The sequence below is a fragment of the Canis aureus genome, chromosome 5 (genome assembly GCF_053574225.1).
Source record: "Canis aureus isolate CA01 chromosome 5, VMU_Caureus_v.1.0, whole genome shotgun sequence".
Classification (NCBI taxonomy): domain Eukaryota; kingdom Metazoa; phylum Chordata; class Mammalia; order Carnivora; family Canidae; genus Canis; species Canis aureus.
Genome location: NC_135615.1, coordinates 77,863,482 through 77,885,327, shown reverse-complemented (window position 1 = coordinate 77,885,327; position 21,846 = coordinate 77,863,482). Strand labels below are relative to the sequence as shown.

The window sequence follows — 21,846 nt, the reverse complement described above, 5'->3', positions numbered from 1 at the left end:
GTAAAATCTGGGGAAATGTTCACGTGGGGAAGGGGTGCTGTTCTTGAAAATGTCAGAACCGCAGATGCGAGGATGCAATGAGCAGGAGGATGCAATGAGCATTAGGGTGCAGGCTAATGTGGTGCCCAAGATTGCGAATCCGAGAAACCACCGAGGAGCCGGCACCCATGCAAGCGCACGAGGGCTTATTTGCAAGCTCTGCTGTGTCGGGTACACTTGGACCCAAGCTCGAGCTTGCAAATAATCCCTCGTGCGCTTGCATGGGTGTCGGCTCCTCGGTGGTTTCTCGGATTTGCAATCTTGGGCACAACAGCCGCGTGATCAGGGCGCCGGCAGGACTCCCCGCCCCGCCCCCAACCCCAACACCCAAGACGATCCACTTTCCCTCTCTCTGCAGCACAGCATCCTGGTACAGCTCTGGGGGCCTGGCTCCGCCCACTGGAGGTGGCATGTGACTCAGGGCTGGCCAATCAGAGCACTGGGTTCTCCTGGCCCCCGTGATTGGTTCACGGATGGAGGAATGACCCGATCAGAGCCAATGAGAGGCGGCGAGCGTGTCGCTGGGGCTGCTGGGAAGGAGACGCCCACCATGGCGCGGACAATTTAAGGTGTGGAGCGGCCGAGGTGCAGGCGGTGGGCTCTGCGGGGAGCCGCCCGGGGGAGGGGGAGGGGGAGGGCGTGGCCGGAGAGCGAGCAGCTGGGGCCCGGTATCGCGGACTGGCTCCTGGGTTTGCAGGAGCCGAGGACGCCCTTTCTCGCCAGCCGCTCGAGGGCCCTAAGGGACACGTGGGAGGAGTGATGCTGGAATTCCGAGACGCATTTAGAAAAGCATCCCGTTGTCTCACCCCATAGACTGGCTTCTTGGAAGAGGCACGTTCGGTGTAACTCAACCAAGGTGCGGCAGGGCCCAGCCTTCCTCGCGGGCTCTGGGTTCCGCCGGCCTCTGCCTCACCGAGGGGGCTCCGTTTAGGGTGGCCAGATCCAGCAGGCGAAAGTACAGGGCATCTCCTTCAACTTGTGTTTTAAAGATTTTATTTATTTATTCATCAGAGACACAGGCAGAGGGAGAAGCAGGCTCTGTGCAGGGAGCCCGTCGCGGGACTCGAACCCGGGACCCCGGGGTCACGCCCTGGGCCCAAGGCAGACGCTCACCCAGGCGTCCCCATCTCCTTAAGTTTGACGTTCAGATAAACAATATATATATATATTTAGTATAAGTATGTCTCATGCAATGTTTGGGACATACTTATACTAAATAGTTACTCATCACGTATGTGAACTTGGAAATTTAACTGAGCGTCCTGTGTTTGTTCCAGCAGGTGCCACGGTGGTCGGTCGGGTCTGTTGGCAATAGGACAGGGAGGAGGAGGCAGGCACGGTGCACAGGAGCTGTCTCTGGGTGGCGTGGAAGCCTGGAGCTGTGACACGGGGCTGGGAGGAGCTGAACAAGGGAAGAGAACAGAGGGGAGTGGGGTCACCGAGGGTGACAGTGGGGACCCCGAGGCCCAGCAGGGGACGTGTACACAGGCACGGCAGCCGGTGAGCTTGCAGTGGCCACTACCTCCTTGAAGAGGAAGCTCTCCTGGCCTCATCCCTGCTCAAGGAGTCCATGTTTGCACCTCATGACGCTCCCTCCAGCCCCAGGTGGACAAGCACGGGCCCTTGACCCAAGGGCAGCCAACCCAGGGGTCTGACTGTGACTTAGGTCGAAGCTGAAGTGGCCTGAGCAGATGCCATCCTGAGCTTGGAGGTGGGGAGAGCTGGGGGCAGTCAGCAGTAGGAACTGAAGCTTGAAGGAGATTTGGAAAGAGGCTGAGAGGCCTGTGCAAAGGGGAGTGGTGAGGGAGGGAAGCTGTGTGGGTGCAGAGGCTCTGAGGTCACAAGGCCAGGCTCCAAACTAGGTCTTGGGGCTCCAGGTATGACCTCACTCTTGACGAGCTCCCAGCTTAGTGGGTGACGTCAAGGAGGAGGACTTCAGCTTTCCCTGGCCTGTTGAGGAGGGCCTCCTGGAGGAGGTGGCCTTTGAGCGGGGCGGTAAAGGATGAGTAGAAGTTTGCCAGGGAAGAAGGCAGGAAAGGCATTGGAGATGAAGGCCTGAGAAGCAAGAGGTCTTGCTGTGCTCGGGGACAGAGGAGGTTGAATTAAAGGTGAGGACTTGGAAGTTACTGGGCTTTGAAGTGACATGTGGATAAGGCTGGCCAGGGAGAGGGCAGAGACAAGGGTCACAGGCTGCTGCTTTGGGGGGCCAGTTGGGCGCATGAATATACTGAGTCAGTGAGGCATGAGCGAGAACCTGTGGCCTTCTGGGTCTCCTTCTATTTCCCAGTTTTAAAAGGGCAGGGATCCAATAATTGTTCTCTAGTGAAAATAAACCACTGTGAAATGATAAAGAGCAAATGTCACCATAGCCAACTGGAAAGTCCACAGCCTGCCTAAAGCTGAGGCCCTGGACCCTGGCGACCCACTAGAATCAGCAGGGACACTTTTATGACCTAGGATTCCTGGAACCCATCCTGGGGAATCTGACTTAATTGGTCCGGGGTGGGGCCCAGGTGCAGCTACTAAATTGAATCTAATTTAATTCTAAGGTCCAGCCGGGGCGGAGAACCACTGGTTCCAAAGGAATGCCAGCTGGTGCCTTGCAGGAATGTATCTCCCCAAATCTTTTGGTTTTTCAAGAAAAGCCAGAAATCTGGATTTTTTTTTTTTTTTCTGTGAGATCTCCTTATTTTAAAATGTTGGCTCCACTTTACCAAAAGGCAAAACTGGGGAGTATTTACTGTGGACTCTTCCAAGCTCCTTACCCGCCACACCAACTGCAGGAGGTGTTTATGTCAACTTTGCAGACTAGGAAACAGGCACGGAGTAGCTGTGTAACTCACCCAAGGACATAGAGCTAGAAAGTGCCAGTCTGGCTCCAGAGGCCATGCTTTTATCCACGGAACCTGTCTGCAGTCTGGATCTGGCCCCGGGCCCAGCACTTTGTGGCCTCTGGTGGGTGAATAAGAGGAGAGGAGCCTGGGGCAGCGTCCTAGTTGGTGGGAGTGGGCAAAGGTTGGGGAGCTCCCCGCCTGCTGCCATCAGAACTCATCGGATGAATGCAGAACAGAGCCCCTTGCTATCTGTGAGGGCCTCCAGCATCTCTGCAGCCGCATGTGGCCCTGCCCAGGGAGGGGCGTCCAGCGGCTCTGCTTCCTATGAGGCCTGGCAGGTTCAGACTTGGGTTTCAAGGGCCCTGTTGGAGCTGGCTGGGCCCAGATGCTGGAGATAAATGGGCTCACGTGGTGGGGGGGCCCTTGCTGGGGAAGCTGCAGGCTTTGTTTGTTGCCGTGACTCAGGGCAGGTCATCACCTGGCAGCAGCCGTCACATCTCCTGGGCTCCAGGCTGTGCCCTGGAGGTGTCTCTGTCTGAGGCTGGTAGGACCCACCCAGGGAGCCCTGCTCTTGTAGTCGCCTTATAAGGAGATGTTACTTTCCCCCAGGTTTTGAGGATGAGACCAGTGGGCATTCTGGGTAAGGTAAGAGAACAGATTCAGTCAGCCAATGGGATTGATTAAGAGAGAAAAGTGGCCTTTTTCCGTGGGCCTGCTATGTGGGCTGCATCGTGTTGTGTGTCTTTGCATCCAATTTCTTAATTGTTCACAATTCCAAGGGGTCAATGTTCTCTTTATTTTACAGGTGAGGAGGTTGAGGCTCAGCGAGGTGAAGTGACTTGGCCAAGGTTTCGTGGCTTGAAATAGAGCTGTGATCGGAGTCAAGGTTGTTCCCTGGCTGTTTACGGTCTCCAGGTATGTCCTAAGGCCCCTGCTCCACATCTGCCCAGATCCCACTCGCTCAGGACCCCAGGACTTTGCTGCCGCACCCTAGCGGATCAGGCCTGTGTGTGCCTCTATAGCATGTTTACAGGTCATGGGCAGCTTGGACAGACATGTCTAGGAGATGACAAGTCTACGGACATGAGGCCATCTGTACAGATCAATTGCAGAGAGATTCGGGGCTGGCTGTTATTAACACACTGTCAAATCATATAATGAATCTGTGGCCACTGGGCCAAGAATCATTTTAGTTAAGTTAAAAATAAGAACAAAGTTATGTTTTTGTCTGGCTGAAAAAGCAGTGACTTACTATGTTTTCCAGCTTATTCTAGCTTCGTAAAACTAGTTCAGAAATCAACACTGTTGTCTTTTCATCTCTGTTCAGAGCGCCCCATGGCAGCTGGGCCCGTGTCCTTGCCTGGCTCTATCTGCTTATAGGTTCGGCCCTGCTGGGGAGGGGCATAGGCTGTGTCAGATGTAGGTCCCACCAAGTGGGGGCGGTGCACCTGGGTGCTGAGGAGTTTCCTGAAAGACCCCGTGGGGCCCAGGCAGGCTCCTATTTTGTGAGGTGGGCTGGGTAGCAGGTGGCTGGAGATTGGGAGGGAGGAGGTGGCTGCCCAATCTATGGCAAGAGGCCAGCTTTGCACCTTTGGGCCCTGACTGCTCCAGCCCCCCAGTCTCCTCCCCTGCCCTGCTTGCCTTGCCTCCAGACCTAAGCCGCTCAGCAGTCTTTACCTGTGCGTGGCCATTTGCTCTCCTAGGATCACTGTTCGTTACTTGCAGGGATAACCTGTGTGAAAAAGCCCAGCACTGGGTTAAACGTGTAACTGGTGCTTAAAAGCACACTTCCCTCCCTCCGTCTGTGGAGGTGTGGTCCTCCTAGCTCTGGTGGAACCGTAGGATGCCACGAGAGGTACAGTACCAAGCCAGAGAAACCTCTAGTCTGCGTGTGTGGAAGAGGCAATGTCTGAGGCCTGTTGCAGAGGCAGTTGGTTGAGTTTTGACTGTCCAGCACCCAAGATCCCTGGGACTCGCCCCTGCCCGCTCTTAGTATGCTGTTTTGCATGGTGCTTCTCCCCATCAGGGGTGGGACAGGTGACCTGCAGAGGCCCCAGCCTAGGCACTGTGTTCTCTCAGCCACAGGGACTGGTTCACTCAGAGCTGGTGCGACTCTGAGCTGAGAGTTTGCTAGGGCTGCTGGGACAGCCTCAAGCCCTCCTCCTGGACTTTAGTCTGCACCTGCTTCTCCCAGTGGTCCTCCACTGTGAGCTCCCTTGCAGCCTCCCAGTAAATGCCCTTCCAGCGGAAGGAAGCCAAGTTGGATTCTGAGGCTGGCATTCCAGGAGCTCTAGGGGAGACATCTCTCAGATCTGCAGATCTATCCCACCTCCTGGGATAGAGGAGCTGAATGCCCCTTCTGTTGCTGCTGGATGGAAGGGGAGGGCTGTGGTGAAGGCGCCTGGAGGAAGGGGAGTGTCCCATCTTGGCCCGGCTGGGACTCCAGGGTCAGGTTTAGTCCCTGAGTGAATTGTCAGGAACAGCCTAAGCCAGGCAGCCTGGACTTTGCAGAGGGAGATCTTCTAGCCACAGACCCAATCCTTTCTGCAGGGCTTGGGGAGCTGTGTGGGGGAGGAGGAACTGCCCCTTCTAGGCTGGCACAATGACCAGAGCACATTCTAGGTGCCCGGAAGGGATGTGAACCCATGAGTGGGGAAAAGTGAGACCTTGGAGCTGATAGGATGGAGGAGAGAGGCAGGCCCTAGCAGGCCCTAGCAGGAAGGGAGAAGGGGTTGGAAAGAATATTGCCTTGGAGCCAGACGGATCTAGGTTTGAGTCTCCCTCCATCACTAATCCACAGTGAGAGTTACCTCACCTCTCTGAGCCTCAGATTGCTTGTCTGTAAAATGGGAATAATCCTACAGCTTCCTGGGCCCGGGGTGAATCATGTGAAACGTTCATGTGGTGCTGGGCACCAGCAAGGAGCCCACGAATGTTTGCTTCTATTGTTGTGAAGAAGAGGAACCCCACTTCAGATCAAGCTGGGCACATGCCTTTAAGAACTGGGCTTGGTTGTAATTCCAGCTCTGAGCCGACAGACCGACAGACCTTGGGCAGCTGACTGTGGGCTTCCCCCTTGGGTGTCAGTTTGCGCATCTGTAAGATGGGGATAATAGAGTAGACATGAGGTTTAAAAGGCATTATTGACAGAAAGTGCTTAGCACCAAGCCTGGCACATAGTAGGTGCCCAATAGACACCAGTTCCCTCCTTACTGCTTTCCCTTTTTGTGCTGGATGTGAAAGAGCGTGTGGTGCGGGGAGCAGAGAAGCCTCAGAGTCAGAGTCAGAGAACTAGGTTCTGGCCCAGGCTCGGCACTAAATTGCTGGGCTTTCTTTGTGTGCGATCCTGACCTCTGGGTCTCCGTCCTCCTGTCGTCTGTTAAATGACCTTGGACTCGGTGGTCTTGTTTCTGACTCTTAAATTCCATTCTGTGAAAATAAGAAACATGAAAACATTGCTGCATAAGTAAGGGGCTGAAGGCAGCTAGCTGTTCCTTGCCTGGGATGGGGCCGTAACAGAGGGAGCCTGCACTTCTGCTACGGAGGACCCCTCGCGAGGCCTGGTCTGGAAGAAGGTCATCACAAGTGAAGGACGTAGCTCTGTGTAAAGAGGAGCAGGAGTTTTGAAGAGATTTCTTGGTCACTATGGAAAGCCCTGGACTGGGAACAGAGTGGACATGAACAGGGAGTTCCTCAGTGGAGAGGGCCTTAGGAGCATGAGGGCAGTCAGAGCTAGGGAATGTTCTGGAGGGTAAGTGAAACATTCACTTTGATGTTGCTGCTGGCAGGGTTCAGAACCCTCTCCTTTCCCTGAGGTCCTCTGCACACACAGCCTCCTAGGGTGTCAGAAATATCCAGAGGGGCACTGGACTTCCTGCGGGATGGAGCATGGAGTTTGGAATGATTGTATTTTGAAATTCAGGCCATGGTGAACCTGGAGGATGTGGAGACATTGGGGTTACGGCTGTATGTACTATTTGGACCAGCAGAGAGGAGCGAGCATCCTCCATTGGGTGGAGGTGGGCGGATGGTGTGACCCTGGCCGAGCTGCCGAGCAAGAGTTTGGAGGGGAGGACTTGTGGGGGGTGTTGCTGCAGAGGGCAATGGGTTTGGGTCTCAAAGGACCTGGCAGGCAGGCTGTGTAAGAACTTGACTTTTTTGTTCAGTGTTGGGGAGCTGTGGAGGACTTCAGAGCATGGGAGGGCCGAGGAGCAGACTGGCTATGGGAAGGTGGCCCCTGTGGCCTGAGGCAGATGGACCAGGGTGGGATGGCGACAGGCATGGAAGGGGAATGAGTGCTTGGTGTAGAGGACAGGTTCACTCTAGGGGTCTTGTTGTGGCCACATGAGTGCAAGCTGGGTACCGAGGTTGGGTGCGATGTAGCCCCTGGTGAGAGAGGGCTCCTGGGTCAGTCCTGGAGGCAGTGCGACGTCACCTGCAGCAGTCACCACCTTCCTCTGACCTCCAGCTTTCTGGGGACTCCGCCCCTCTGAGGACTCAACACAGACTTGGAATTTTTTTTTTTTTTTTTAAGATTTTATTTATTCATGAGACACACACACACACAGAGAGAGAGGCAGAGACATAGGCAGCGGGAGAAGCAGGCTCCATGCAGGGAGCCTGATGCAGGACCCAATCCCAGGACCCCAGGATCATGCACTGAGCCAAAGGCAGATGCTCAACCACTAAGCGACCTGGTTGCCCCCAGGCTTGGAAGTTTTAAAGTCCTGTCATGTTAAAGGTGACTCAGTGAGAAGGGCAGGGCCAGGGGAAGGGATCTCTCACCCCAGACCTTCTGTGTCTCCCCACATCTTCACGGGCCACAACTAGGGTCCTGCGACTACACCAGCTGTTCTCATTTTCCAGCCGGGGAAACAGGCCCGGCTCCAGTTCAGGTTCAGTCACTCTGTGTGGCCGTGGGTGAGTCTCTTCTCTCTGGGCCTCAGTTTCCTCATCTGTTAAGTGGGATAACCGGTCTGCCCCACAGACTCGTTTTCTCTCATCCTCTTGCCTCACCATCGACTGTGTCCCTGCCCAGGCCTCTGGACCCAGATACGGGTCCTGGGTGTCTCTGTAGCTCACATGCTCTACCTCCTCTCCTGACCCTGGCTCCCCACCCCTCTAGGACCCTGCTTCCCTTGGGGGCACTCCTTTGTAAGCTGGCCATCTCCTGTCAGGCTGGGGTCCTCCTTGATCCTGCCCCCCGACCCTGCCTGCCACCCTCCACGTTCCGTGAAGGTTTGGCTCACAGCCTTCCCTCTACCCCGGACAGTCATCCATCAGCTGCCCTCTGCCTTTGCCTCCCTGGGCCCTGGCCTTCTGGAACCCACCTCCAAACCCTCCATCCCGAAGGTGCCCACTTCCCAGCCTCCTGGAACCCGGCTCCTGTACTAAGACCCTTGACCAGAGCTCCATGTACCTGAAGTCCCAGGCCCTGTCACCCACCTTCCTCTCACTGCTCGCTCACCCGAGTGTGGCTGAAGGAAGTTGCTGCCCAGTAGGTCGTAGCCACTTCTGTCCATGGTTTCCAGCCTCAGTGGGCCTTCAGCACTCCCTTTGAGCCCTTCCGTGTGGCAGGTGGTCTCCTTTCCAGGCCATCGCTACCCTCCTCGGCCCCGCAGAGCTGCATCTGCATCCCCAACCCCCAGCATCCCCAGGGAATAGGTGACTGTGCCCACTGCCTCCTCCCCAAGAACTGAGGCCTTAGAGGGAGTATGCTTGGTTTCCCACCCCAACCGTCCACCCCCGTCATTCCATCCTCTGTCCTCCTCCAGTCCCCAGGGGGAGGCCACCTGTATGGTGCATGGCCAGCTGCTCCCTCCTCTCTCCTCTGGAGCCCTGCTCTCCCCCATCACCCACACCCACACTAATTCCCATTCTCTCCGTCCCCTCCCCTCTGCTCCCTTCCCACCCTCACAGCCTGTCAGGCCTTGTCCTCACATCTCCCAGTGAAGGACCACCCCCAAACCAGCGTCCCTTGGTCTGGCATTTTCTCTCTGGGGACCTGGCTGGTCCCAATTGTGGTCAGCCAACATGTCTCCCTTTTCCCCTTCATGCTTCAGGCCACTGCCGTCTCCCCAGCTCCATCCTCCTGCAGACCTCATTGCCAAATCCAGTGGTTAATGCTTCACACCTTAGTTAACACATCTTACTACTTTTTTCCCTTCTGGAGATTTCTTTTCCCTTCTGTATTAGAGCCTGCTGGTGGCCCCCCTACAACCATTCTCTCCAGGTTCCTTACTGACAGAACCCAGACCTCCAGGAAAGCACTGTGCTCTGCTGAAGGGCCACATCTCCAACCTGCCCCGCACCTGGGGCTGGCCAGTGAGGTGTCAGCTCTGGGGGAAGAGTGGGACAGGCCTTCCAGAAAGCTCCTTACAAGAGTCTGGGCAGTCTCAGCTAGGCGGTAAATCTGCTTTTGCTTTTTCCTTCTTGCTGCCAGAACGTGAACGTGACGGCTAGACCTACAGTAGCCATCTTGTGACCACGAAGTGACCTCGAATGTGGAGATCAGGGCTAAGGGTAGCAGAGCTAGAGACAGAGAAGCCTGAGTCCCTCACACCTCTTTTACACAAGAGAAAATGGAAACTATTACCGTGATTAAGCCCCCAGTTAGAGTTTCTGTTGCTCACAGCAGAATCCCATCCTAGAGCACGCAACCTCAGAATGGCTTTCTGGATTTCCTCCTATCTCTCGGGCTGCTCCTCCTCTGTCTCTGTTTGTGGATGTCTTCATTGCTCTGCTCCTACAATAGAGGGACCCCAGGCTTCTGTTCTTGGTCTCCCCCTTTTGTCTATGTGCCTTACTTTCTAAGTAATCTTGTTCTTCCTGTGGCTTTACATTGTATGGCGGTGACTTCCCATCTGCAGTGCAGACGCTTCCAGACCTACAGACTCCTGTCTTCAACCAGGATGTCCCAGGGAGCCCTCAAGCTCAGGGGCCTGCAGACTTTCTCATGCCGATTTCCCCTCTCAGGGCCCCAGCTCAGCGGGTACATCTTCCCCCACTTTGGCGGCCAGGTTGCAAACTCAAGAGTCCTTCTCTCCTTCCTCCCGTTGCTACCCCCTCAGCTCCTCCTGTGCTGTCATTCATTAAGATCTAGCAATTTACTGCTTCACACCCATGAGGACGGCTGTTATCAAAACCCAGAAATAACAGGCGCTGGCAAGGCTGTGGTGGAGGAATTGGAAACCGTGTGCTTTGCTGGGTGGGAGTGTGAAGTGGCGCAGCCAGTGCGGAAAATATGGCAGTTCCTCAAGAAGTTAAACATAGAATTGCTGTACGATCCAGCAATTCCACTTCGGAGTGTAACCCCCAAAGCATTGAAAGCAGGGTCTCGAAGAGGTATTTGTACACCAGAGGTATTTGTACATGGCAGTGCTCTTCATCATAGCCCAAGGGTGGAAGCAGCCCAGGTGGCCATGGACAGATGAATGGATAAACGAAGTGTGGTATATCCATACAACGGAATATTATTCAGCCTTAAGAAGGAAGGAAATCCTGACACCTGCTGCAATATGAATGGATCTTGAAGACATTATACTCAGTGACATAAGCCAGTCACAAAAAACAAGTAGCATTGTATAATTCCACTTAAGCGAGGTTCTAAAAATCATCAAATCCATAGAGACAGAGATAGAATGAGGGGGCGGGGGGGCGGTGCTAGGGGAGGCAGTGATGAAGTTAACACTTAATGGGGGCAGAATTTCAGTTGTGGAAGAAAAAGTTGTGGAGGTGGATGGTGGCAGTGGTTATGGAACAATGTGAATTAATCGATGCCACAGAACTCTACACTTAGAAATGCCTAAGCGTCCGTGTTATGTGTGGTGTGTCACAGTAAAACAGATCTAACAGTATTACTTCCTAAATTCTGTGTCTCCTTGATACCTTTTTTAAAATAAGGATATTATTTATTTATTCATGAGAGACACACACAGAAAGAGAGGCAGAGACACAGGCAGAGGGAGAAGCAGGCCCCCGTCAGGGAGCCTGATGCGGGACTTGATCCTGAATTCCAGGATCACACCCTGAGCCTAAAACAGAGACCAACCACTGAGCCATCCAGGCGTCCCTCCTTGATAGCTTTTGATGGTCAGTGGGACCACCACAGAACCTTCCCTCTGGTCCTCTGCCTCCAATTTTACTCTGTCCATAGCCCAACCCCTCTTAATCACATTGTTTTTCTAAACCCCTGATCTGTTTGTGTCAGTCCCTTCCCTGGGGGCCTCCATGACTCCTCATTGCCTATGGGACTAATTCTGAGTCCCTCCTCCTGGCTTTCCAGGCCCTCCTGATCTGCACTATGTCTATTTTTCCAGCCAGCACCTCCTTCTTTTTGGCCCAGTACTTCTTTGAGGGCCCAGGCTGTCTCCCACTCTGTGCCTCCGCAGGTACTGTTCCACCTTCCTGTATGCTCACCATGACCCTGTGGCTGCCTTTTGTCCTTTGCACGGCCGAGTCACCCATCCACATGCTGCTCTAGAGCCTCTTCTTCTGTGGCGCTGTTGCTGCACTGTCCCTTCTGGCCTCCATACCACTCCTTTGCCACCGCTATCAGTTACCACGCACATCGTGCTGTGCTGAGACAATAGACCTGCAAGTCCATCTCCCAGGAATCCTTTAATTTCCCTCCTCTTCCTCCAGGAAGTCTTTCCTGACTCCAGCCCACAGTGACGTCCACCTTCTGTGAGCCCCCGATGGCTCGAAACTCACTGGGTGCCCCACTTCAGCATTTGACTGGAGCTTGTCCGTCTTTCGTTCTCTCAAGAGGATTAGTTTGGCCACACCCAAGAGCTGGTGAAAAAGCTCTTCAGCAGCGGGGACCGTGGCCTCAGTTCTCCTGGTCCCCAGCCCCGGGTATGGAGCTGGTCGCCTGGAAGAAAGGCAGGAGTGGACATTTAGTGAGCAACTTTGTGCCGGGACCTGCTGTGTCAGTTCATCCCCTGGACAACTCAGAAATGAGCTTTATCATTCCCACTTTACAGATGAGGAGGCTGCCCCTGTGAAGGTCAAGGACCTTCAAGGGACCATGGTCAAGGGACCATGTGGCAAATCTGGGGTGGGGAGAATGAGGACTTGAACCCAGACCACTCAGACTCACAGGCTTGTGCTCTGCCCTTGTCCAAAGGCTGGGCCCCAGAATGACTCGCAGGATTATACTGGCCGGTGTGAGCACGCGCCCAGAGCTTGTCACCTGCACATGTGGCAGTGTTTGACTTTTTCCAGCAAACTGGAGTGTGCGAAAGTTGGAGGCGGTACCAAAGGGAAACAATTTGTGTTGGTCCTGGCTCCAGGTCTGGGGAAGCATCCAGGGCCACGGAGGCTGGGTGGGGAGTTGGGCAGCATCAGGGACCCTAAGCAGTCTCCCTGGTCATCGAGGTGATATTGCCTCCAGGACAGGGCCTCCTCTGCAGTAACTATGCACATTTTTAAGGATTTTTTTCTTTTTGCTAAAATTGGGCAGTTCCTGTCACCTCTCTGGCTCTCATTTTCCTCATCTAAAAAAATGGAAATTTAAATAGCTGTTTCTTTCTCAGATTTTTTTTTTTTTTTTTGGGGGGGGACAGATCCTTCACAAGGAGGGCTGACCTTGGTGATGAAAAAGTCCTGTGCCCTTTTGAGAGGCTTTGCATCCTCTCGAGAAGCCCCTGGCGCAGAGGTGAGGGAAGGATTGCTAATCCACTTTACAGACAAGAAAGACGGGAGCTGTGGACATCTGGCCATGGATGGATTTGCTCTCATCCCACAGCTAGTGAGCGGGAGCTGGGACCTATGCTGAGGTTTCTGAACTAAGCCCAGCAGCCTTTCTGCCTTTACCCAGTAGTTGGAAGCCAGCAGAGAAGAGGCTAAATAATTGGAATTTAGTCCAATGGTGAGGGAGTGAGCACTAGAGAAAGACCACCACATTACTGGCTTAGAGGACCAGAGAAGGAAGGTCAGTTGCCCAAAGTCACAGAGCCAGTTGGTGGCAGAGCTGACTACAATGATAAAGCAACGACAAAAAAAGTCGTTGACCCAACACTAGTTGGGTCTACTAGGTAGTAGGTGTTCTACATGTAGTGAGATAGGGAATCACCCCAGCATCCTACAGGGGTAAGTACCTCTGTGAGGGTTTTCAGGGGTAGAAATAGAAGGTCAGCGAGGGGGCCCCACTTCTCTAGAGCTCACGCTTGGTTAGTGGGAAACCAACATTTGAACCCAGTCGGACACCAGAGCTGGTGTTCTCAGCCACGCTGTCCCACCTCCATGCTTGCCCGTGTGTGTGCAGGAGCCTATAAATGTAGCATATTGACCAGGGGCTTTGAAGCTCCAGAGAGCAGGGTCAGGGCTGGGGGCCAGCTGCCAGCCTCTCAGCCCACGGGTAACCAGGTGTGCAAAGACTCCATCAGAAGGGGCGTGTGGCGTGTGGTGGGGGGAGTGCATTGGTGGGGGTGTGTGTCAGGAAGTGTATCCTTGCCACCCAGACCTCGGTTTCCCCATCACAAAGTGTAGATGTTAACTGATCCCTAAGGTGCTTCCCAGCCCCACATTCCTGGCCTCCCCCCCAAAGGGTTCTGGGTTGACTCTTGGTGGGGGGAGCCAGCTGGCCCCTCCCCCTCTCCCAAGGTGTGAGCCACCCGGGGAACGTGGGGCTGGCTGTCATGGCAACCCTGTGTTGCGAAATGACGTAATTGGAGTTCCAAACGTGTGAAATCAAATACAACATCCGCAAACACAGCCTGGGGGTCGGCATGGCAACCGTGGGGCACCAGGATGGGCAGGCGCTCCCTGCCCCGCAGCCGCCGGTCTGGCTCGGCCACCTGGGCTGGCATGCAGGGCATGCTGCCCCCTCTCTCTCCTGGGGCCTCTGCCGGACCCTCTGCAGCTGCCCCTTCTTCTTCTTCTTCTCTGGGAGGCAGTGTGGACAGGTGGTTAGGGGGGCCACTGGCATCAGACAGATCTGGGTTAGTGTCCTGACACGTGGCAGCCTTGAGGTCTTGGGCAGTCGGCGTTACCTCTTGGACTGGACCTGCCTAAGATGTGAGCTCTTACCCTGTACTTTCTCTTCCTTCTTTCCCTCTGCTGTTCCTGTCCCTGCCCGCATCCCACTCTGCCCTCCTGGCACTGCAGTGACAGTGGCTCGGAGCCTGGACACCCAGCTCGCGTGTCTGTCAAGCCCTGTACAGCTTTGCCTGCGACCTCATTCTTAGGTCTTCCCTTCTCTGGACCTTGGTGCTCTCCTCCATAAAATAAGGGCGTGTCCACCCGTCTCTTTTATATTGTGGCCCACAGGCCATCTACTTTGGTCTCACCTGGGCACAGATTAGAACTGCACATTCCCGAACTCTTCCCCTTGATACTCTGACTCAGGAGGTCTGGGGTGGGGCCCAGAATCTCAGATTTTTAAAGTTTGTTGGTTTGTTTATTTATTTATTATTTATCTGAGAGCAAGAGACAGTGAGAGAGCACAAGCGAGTGGAGGAACAGAGGGGAGAGCAGGAAGTCTGATGCGGGGGCTCGAACCCAGCACCCTGGGGTCATAACATGAGCCCAATTTAGATGCTTACCTGACCGAGCCACCCAAGCAACCCCAGAATTCTGAGTTTTAATGGGCTTTCCGGGTGGACCTGAGGGACACTGCAGAGTGAGAGTCTCTAGGGTGGACGGTCCCTGTGACTCTGAGCCTGGCTCTGATTGGCTACCTTCTGGGGTCCCTCTTTCTCTTCTGCAGCACTGCTGACACCAGGCCAGGGCAGCCTCCCTCTGGTTTCTGTCTCAGTCTGTCCCGTTCATTCAATCAACAGATGTCTCTTGTGCCGGGCTTCATGCCAGGTACCTTTCCCATGGCAGCGGGGAGCTGGCGTGGCTGCGGGTTTGGGTGGGAGTGAGAGCCTGGGTGCTGGCAAGCTGCTCATCTGTCTGTGACTCAGTTTCTTCATGTGTAGATGGGGAAGCCAGAGTGGGGCTCACATGAGAGGACGACAGTGGTACCTTCTCTGGAGACTTTCTCCCTGGTACACTGGACACTGCTAGATACTACTTGTAACTTCAAGGTGGGGCTAGTTCCCTCCGTTTTACAGTTGGGGAAACCGAGGCTCAGAGAGTTGATTTGACTCTCCTAGGTCCCTGAGCAAGGAGCCAGTTTGGTATTTAGACCGCCCCCTTCCAGGCTCCCCACCAGCAGCTCTCCCTCCCCTGCTCCCTCCTGACTCCTTCACCCCCCCCCCTCCACTCCCTCCTCCCTCCCTCCGCCTGGTCTATTTTCCATCAGAGGATCTAGAGAGAGTTTTCTGTACTCACTGTCTGCTAGTCCATCTTTTTTTTTTCTTTTTTTGAAGATATTATTTATTTGAGACAGAGTGAGTGAGAGAGAGAGAAAGCGAGAGAGCACGAGCTGGGGGTAGGGTAGGGGCAGAGGGAGAGAGAGAAGCAGACTCCCCTGACCCTGGAGGCTGACACGGGTCTCGATCCTGGGACCCTGAGATCATGACCTGAGCCAAAGGCAGATGCTTTACCGAGTGAGCCACCCAGGTGCCCCTGCCAGTCCCTCTTTAGCTTCCTGCAGCCCAAACCGATGGTCCCCCCCTGCCCCGCCCCACAGCGCTGAGGCTGGAGGTTGCTCCCTCCTCCTGGCAGATCCTCCTTCCTAGGCTTCACTTTCTCCCACCCCTCCTGGTTTCCTTCATCCAACTTAAAGGATTTTTAAAAACCCAAGCATTTGTGGAGCACCTGCCATGTGTCTTCCTTGTGCCAAGTGGGGGACACGGGGGAACAGAGCTGCGGGGAGCACAGTCCTGGGTCTGCACCTCTGTTCCTGCTCCCAGACAGTGGGTGCTGGCCTTCTGCCTCACTCCTGCTTGGAGGCTTCTCTCTGTAGCCCCTCTCGACTGTTCTGTCTGTTCCCCTGGCCTTGCCTCCAACCGTGGCCTGAGGAGTCCTCAGCCTTTCTAGGCCAGAACATTGTATGAGCTCCAGCTGCGATGTCCACTGGCCACCTGGATCCCATCAACTGCCCCCAAGTGTTCTCTGGACTCCAGACATCCCTTCCAGTTCCTCCCCTGTAGAGTTCCTTCGCGAAGTCACACTAGTCTGACTGACTGCTCAGTGCCACGTGTGGAATCCTCATTCTTTCACCTGCCCAACTCCCTACTCATCCCATGACACCCACCCCAGGAAGTCCTCCAGGATTGAGCAAGTGCTCTGTGTGCCCCCAGTGCGGAGGCTCCCCTCCAGCATGGCGGGACCCTTGAGCCCAGGGCCTGGCACAGAGTAGGATACCAGCAAATGTGCCTGTAGAAGCCAAGGGGCTGTTGGAGCTCTCCAACACCTAGTTCAAACCAGTATTACCAATGGGGATTCAGAGGCCCAAAGTCTCAAATGAAATTAGCAGCAGAGCCAGGACTCAGCTCCAAGTGCCTGGATCCCATTTCAGAGTCTGACACATCAGAGCCCAAGGCCAGGATGCTAAGAGGCCATGGATGGGACAGTGCTTGGGCAGCTGAGTTATCCTGAGATGCCATCACATTCCAGGCTTTCTTCCTCCGGGTGGGTGCAGTCAGTTCTTCATACCTGCCCAGGGAGGTATTTTTCACAGTGAAGAGGTTGAGTATTTCCAAAGTGCCTACTGCATGCCAGGCGCCTGGCCTGGTGCTTTCACACATGGTATCTGGCTTCTGTTGTCTCGGCGGAGGAGCCAGGAGGGATGTGGAGGGATCACGCATGTGACACCGTAGCCTCTTCTCTGAGTGCTGGGTGTATAGCAGGTGCTTGTTGAGGTTTGCCCTGCATGAAGGACTTGCCAATTGGACCCTAGGATGCTGTGCTGAGCTCAGGCAGAGGCACTGGAACCCCCTCCTGAGGTCCACTGGGCTGAGACTTCTCGGATGAGGTCTGTGGCAGTGAGGTGCTCCAGCACTTGAGACAGGCCCAGGTGTGCAGGAAGCTCCCATACCGGGATACTGAGTGGCTTTACCCCTGTGACCTTAGAGATGACCACGTCACCAGGGCCCGTCTTCTAGTGGCCAAATGGGGGTCCTTGCTCTTTCCAGTGGACATAGCTTAAAAACCTTAAGGGTGAGAGCACTTGTGCCAGGCCCTGTTCTAATGCTTCACGTGTGCAAGCTCAGTGTCCTTACAGCTACCTTTGAGATTGGTACTATTTTAAGCCCCATTTTACAGATGTGTACATTGAGGCCCAGAGAGTAGCTCACCCAAGGTCCTGCATCTGATGAGTGGTAGGGTCAGGAATCAAACCCAGACCATCTGACTCCAGAACCCATGCTCCTCGTGGCCCCCCGAGTGCCGTGTGATCTGGCCTCTGTCTGTACTGGGTCTCCAGGCTGCCCCCTGCAGCATCTCTAGAAGCCTTGCTATCAGATGTCATTTGTTGGATGAATTAATTAAATGTACAGGTAATTGAAGAAATTAATTTCAAGAATCATTTAGGATTTATACCACACCTACGTCTAGGCTTTGGGGATTGGTTGCAAAACAAAACATGATGTGAGGAGATAGTTAAAGATGGAAATGCAGCAAAACGCCCTGGAGTCAGCAGAGGCCCAGTGTGTGTTAGGCTCGTTCATATGGGAGTCTCGGCTGTCAGAGGCTGAGCTACTGGAGACATGGGGAAGTCAGAGGGGCTTGACAACTTTCACTCATGGGTCTCAGGTTCCTCATCTGTACAATGGGGACAAAATGGTGTTGACCTTATAGAACTGTCAAGGGGGTTAACTGGATATGCTAAGGGCTCAGAACAGTGCCTGGCATGGACTTGATCCAGTATCAGAGAAAGCTGCTGCTGTTATTAATTATTACTACTAAAAGGCAAACCCACACCTGTGGTTGGAGCTAGAACTTCATTTCTGGGACTTAATTCAAGGAAAGATGTCAGCAGGGGGCATGGGGACTATCTTAGTTTGAGGATTTGAAAGGGCAGAAACGTTTAAGACATGAGTCAAATCCAAACGTGTTATTTCTGTTTTATTCTTTGATTGGCCTTGGGCTCAGCCATTCTTCTGCACTCTTCTGTGCAGGTGGTGGGAGTCAGTCCATACGGCCAGGACAGCTGGGACGGGCCCTTCCCAGAGTGCTGGCCCCTGCTCAAGATGGGGGCCCTGGGAGCCCCTTAGCTGCCCGCACAGGGCTCATGGCACCCTTCCCCCGGCCTTGGCAGCTGGCCCCAGGACAGGTAGGGGGCAGCAAAACCTGAGTGGGAAATGGTCAAGCCTGACCTGTGGTGACTCTGCCCCTGTCAGTCTCCACCTGCTTGTTTGAGCAGGAGGCACCCTGGGCATTGGGCAGATGGAGGGCCTGCCCTTCTCATCTGGCAGCGTTTCCTGTAGGGCTCTGCTGCTGTCTGGGAGGTGCTGAGTCATGGACAGCAGGGGCGAGTGGGCTTGTGTGAGGGTTGGGATCAGGGAGGCAGGAAGAGGCTGGCCTGGCCAAAGCTGTGGACTTGGGAGTCAGGTTCTTATCCTGCTCCTGCTGCTGACCTTGGGAAAGGCACTTCCCTGCCCAAAGCTCCATTTCTTTGTCTCTAAGACAGAGATCATAATTCTCTCCTGGCTGGATGCATGTGAAGATGAAACAGGACCACAGATGTAGGAGTGAGTGAGAGGTCTAGCCCATACCAAGCCTGGAATAAATGGTGGCTGTTGTTTTTATGATTCATACCAGGGGTTGTCACTGGTGAGGTCAGCATGCGGGGGTCTCTATCCCCAAGAAGTAGCCAATCAGAGCATTGCATCCCTTGCCCCACAGAGACTGATTCGGGGATAGACATAGAACCCGAGTTTGGCCAATGAAACCAAGCTCTGGGACTTTTCTCGGAAGTACTGGGGCAGAGAGGGCCTCTTTCTGCTGGGCTCGATGACAGGAGAGGTGGCCAGCCTGGAGCTGCTGGTGGCCATCTTGTCTCCACAAAGAGAGAGACTGTCCACCTGAGGAGTAGGCTGTCTGGAGGGGAAGAGAGGGACACTGAGGCTGATGTAATGCCTTGATGTTGCCCAGCCAGCCTTGTCTGGAGCCAAAGCCGACTCCTGAGTGCAAGTCAATAATCTTTGCTTATTAATGCCCATTTTTGTCACTTGTAATCAAAATGATCCTGAGTAATGAAAGTCAATTCAAGGCCATCACAAGGCTGCTAGATTTTGTTCTGAAAGGTCTGGTTTTGGGGGACTGAACCAGACACAATCAGGGGGTAAGCCAAAATATATGCTTCTCTGAGTGCAGTTTGGCAAAGCAGGAGCCTTCACAAGGGTCATATGGCAGAGGAGGTGGTAATAGCTCCATATCATTCATTCATTTGGCCATTCTAAAGTCCTTATTGAGCATCTACTATGTGCCAGCCCGTGGGCGTGACACAGTCCCTGTGTTCATGGAGCTTAGTGGGAAGATACATGAATATCAAGGGATGATAAGAACCCCGGGGTGACACTGGGGGAGGAGGGCATGCAACTCCAGGTGGGTGTATTGGGGATTGAGAAAGGCATTTCTAATGAGATGATATTTAAGCTGAGTCTGAAGGAGGGGAAGAGTTGTCTGGTGGTGCAGGGGGAGGAGGGCATGCCAAGCAGATGGGCTAAAGTGTTGAGAGGACCAGGAGAAAGGAAACAGCTCTCTCCATCTGCAGTGGGTAGGAGGGAGAGAGGACCCAAGGAGGATGGTGACAGAGATTGAGAGCAGTGTGGCTCTGTGGCACTGGGAAGCTCAGGAAACAGCGATGGGGAGGAGAGACAGGAACAGAGAGACCAGGAAAGGGGACAGGGTGAGGGCACTGCTGAGGGTCACAGGAGTATCTGAGGTGGCCTTCAGCTGAGAAAGTTGTCTAAGAACCTTGATATGGAGTCTGCGGGCTGAGGTTGGAATGTTCTAGAATGACAGGCTGTCTGGGGAGAGGGCTCTGGCTTAGAAGTAGGGAGGCTCCTGAGGAGGAAGACCAGATGAGAGTGAGCATTCTCTCTTGAACACCCGGCACCCCAGGTCAAGGACATCCTCCATACCCCCAGGAGTCCCCTGGACCCTATTCCTTTCTCTAGCCATCCCTCAAAAGGAATCTCCATCCTGACTTCCATCAACATAGATTAGTTTTGCCTATTTTTGTACTGTATAGAAATGCCATCATGAGGCACTCATTCTTGCGTCTGGCTTCTTTCTCTCAACCTCATGTCCACGAGAGTCATCTGTGTTATGTGCCTTTGTAGGTCACTCACTCTCCTTGCTGAGTGGTATTCATTGTGTGACTGCCCTATAGGTTATTGATCTGTTCCATTGTTCATGGGCGTGTGGGCTCTTTCTAGTTTTTGGTTTTTAATGCTGCTAGGAACATTCTTGTATATGCCTTTTGGGGACACATGGCCACTCATTTCTGTTGGGTTTACACCTATAGATGGGATTGGTGGGTCATGGAGTCGGTACACATTCGCTTTAGTAGACTTTGCCAGACAGCCTAACAAAGCGGATATACACTCTTACACTCCACCAAGAGGGAAGGAGAGCTCCAGTTGCTCCACTCCTTGCTCACACTTTCGTGTTAGTCTCTTCATTCCAACTATTCTTATGGGCTTGAAACAATATCCTACTGTGGTTTTAACCATGGACAGCCTCTGTGGTAAAGGATTTGCCCATTTCTCCTGCCCATGTTTATATTGGGCCATTGTCCTTTTCTTACTCGTTTGCAGGATTCTTTATCTACTGTGGATACAAATTCCTCATCTAATATATGCGTTGCCGTATTTCTCCCTACTCTCCAGTTTGTCTTTCCACTCTCTTAGTGGTGGCTTTCAAAATAGAAGTTCATTCTTAATCTTTTTTTTTTTCATTCTTAATCTTAATGTGCCCAGATTTGTCAACTATTTTCCGTTTCAGTTAGGGCTTTCTGGGTCCTGTTTAAGAAATGTCCACCTGAAAGCCATTGAAAGTGTTCTCTTATGTTTAGAAGCATTGTTTTATCTTTTGCATTTAGCTCTATACTTTATCTGCAATAATTTTTCACATGTTGTGTCAGTAGGGGTCCAGATTTTGTCCTCATACTGATACTCACTTGGTCCACTTATTGAGAAGACTCTCCTTTTCTCGCTGCGCTGCCCTTCATCCATGCTCTACATTAGGTACCACATGTGTGGTCTGTTTCTGGACTCTTCTATTAGTCTGTCTTTCCTGTCATCACCCTGTCTTAGTTCCTAAAGCTTTCTAACAGTCTTGAAGGTGGTAGTGTTTTCATCCTTTTGGGCTGCTCTAACAAAATATCACAGACAGGGTGACTTACCAACAACAGAAATTCATTTCTCGTGGTTCTGGGGGCTGAGGAATCCAAGATCAAGGTGATTCTTGGTTCATAGACAGCCATATTCTCACTCTGTCCTCGCCTGCAAGAAGGGATGAGGGATCTCTCTGGGCTCCATTTTATAAGGGTACTGACCCCAATCTCAAGGGATCCACACTCATGACCTAATGCCCCATCTTCTAATACCACCATCACACCGAGGATTAAGATTTCAACACGAATTTTGGGGGACACAATCATTCAGTCTATAGCAAGTAAAGTCCTTCAGCTTGGTCTTCATATTTGACTGGGTAATTCATGGCCCTTTGCATTTCCAAACAAATTTTAGAATCAGCTCGTCACATATATTTACATATCTGTGCATACACAAAAATAACCTGCTGAGATTTTTATTGCGATTTCATTGAATTTCCATATCAATTTGAGGAGAACTGACATCTTTATGATATTGAATTTTCTGATCCATTGTATTGTGTTTTAACAATGAAGTTAATTTTGTATTTTCCTTCACTGAAGTGATAAGGCACAAAAGTTGTAAATGCAGCCGTGTAGACAGAAGTCACTTTCTATTTACTTACTCCCTGTGGGGAGCCTGATACAGTACTTGATCCCAGGACCCCGGGATCATGATCTGAGCCAAAGACAGACGCTCAACCACTGAGCCACCCAGGTGCCCTCTGGTTTTCTTTTCTACACAGTTTATTTGACATA

The 21,846-nt window shown here is 53.1% G+C and overlaps 1 long non-coding RNA gene across 6 annotated transcripts in view; it reads left to right on the top strand.

The window, feature by feature from the left end:
• Positions 1-569: 569 nt before the first annotated feature.
• The window catches only part of LOC144314745 (uncharacterized), an 82,607-nt gene continuing 61,330 nt past the window's right edge, over positions 570-21,846 (top strand). For 5 of the 6 annotated variants that reach the window (XR_013380601.1, XR_013380596.1, XR_013380600.1 and 2 more), the window contains exons 1-2: positions 688-895; positions 3,679-3,788. This is a non-coding gene — a long non-coding RNA (uncharacterized LOC144314745). Of the gene's footprint in view, positions 609-687; positions 896-3,678; positions 3,789-21,846 lie in introns of those variants that run through there. The other variant, XR_013380597.1, reaches the window with a different exon arrangement.